We start from the raw sequence: 1210 nt of genomic DNA, 5'->3' as shown, positions 1-1210 counted from the left end.
TGTCTTTAATCAATCTGTATTCAATTGAAATAATGATTATTAGAGAACAATTTAATTAATTGATTGAATCTCTATATACTCGAAGGCGTCGATAATACGGTAACATTTCTATATTTAGCACCACTGCCGATAAAGTAGATTTCAACTTGTTCGGACTCTCATCAACTCACAGCAGATCACAAAACTATTGCATATTCATGCCGTTGTCGCTTCGATAGAAAGTAACTATAAGTTACTATAATGTCAAACTTTTTTAAAGCGTTTTTATGCAAATAAATGACCACCAATAACTATAAAATAGAGAAAAGTTATTCAGAAAGTACAAATTAATATTAAGTCAACTCAGTAGCACGACATTCATTAATTATCACAAGTATTATCATTTCCAGTTTACTGTTTTATAGCACATACAAAATGCCAAAAATTCCGTACACTTGGTAATTTTAATTGTAAAAAAGATATTTATAGAGTAAATCTTGTTAAAAAATTATATTGGTGCAGTTTATAGTCTAAGGCAGAAAGTATCTACAGTGTTAAAAATTCACAGATCCAATAGGAAATTACATAATCATTTGCTTGAATCGCACGATGCAATTCATATAGAAAGTTCACTTGTGATTTTCACTTGCATATAATTTTGCACACAGATTAAAAAAAACGACACATAATATCACAAAATGCTCAGATCCAATTTGCATTTCCCATCATTACACTCTACAATTTATTTAACATTCTACAAGCGAGATTTCGATGTTTTTCTCGGAGCACGACAAAAGTAAAACTTATCGCCGCCATCTGTAAAAGAGTCATAGTTACTCCTGCTGTCGACGGGCGCTTATTTGAATTTCTTCACGTTAACATTCACCGCACTGAGCAGAAATCACATTGTGTCAACACCCGCAAGAGCCATCACAATGCTTTGTTTTAATTAGACAGTCGGATTTCTCTGGTCCGTGCCAGTTCTGAGTCAAATGTTTAATGGTGGTCGTAGCGATTAATTAAACGAATTTAATTAATCACACAGCAAGAACGATCCATAAGAGGCTAAGGCACGGGACCGAGCTCAAATCCTGAAGGTATTATTCAACATTCATTTTACCCAGGCCCGGCACGTCAGCCAAACTTACTTACTGATCAAGCCCGACACACCTCATTCCTCAGAGCCAATCCTTATTCCGAAGTTACGGATCCATTTTGTCGACTTCCCTTA

The 1210-nt window shown here is 34.8% G+C and overlaps 1 pseudogene; it reads right to left on the bottom strand.

The window, feature by feature from the left end:
• Window positions 1-409: 409 nt before the first annotated feature.
• The window catches only part of LOC118066388 (uncharacterized), a 3046-nt pseudogene continuing 2245 nt past the window's right edge, over window positions 410-1210 (bottom strand).

The sequence above is a fragment of the Chelonus insularis genome, unplaced genomic scaffold (assembly GCF_013357705.1).
Source record: "Chelonus insularis isolate UGA/USDA-ARS -01 unplaced genomic scaffold, ASM1335770v1 contig_33_pilon, whole genome shotgun sequence".
In the NCBI taxonomy this organism is placed as follows: domain Eukaryota; kingdom Metazoa; phylum Arthropoda; class Insecta; order Hymenoptera; family Braconidae; genus Chelonus; species Chelonus insularis.
The sequence above is the reverse complement of the archived record's forward strand: the minus strand, read 5'-3'. Positions and strand labels throughout refer to the sequence as shown.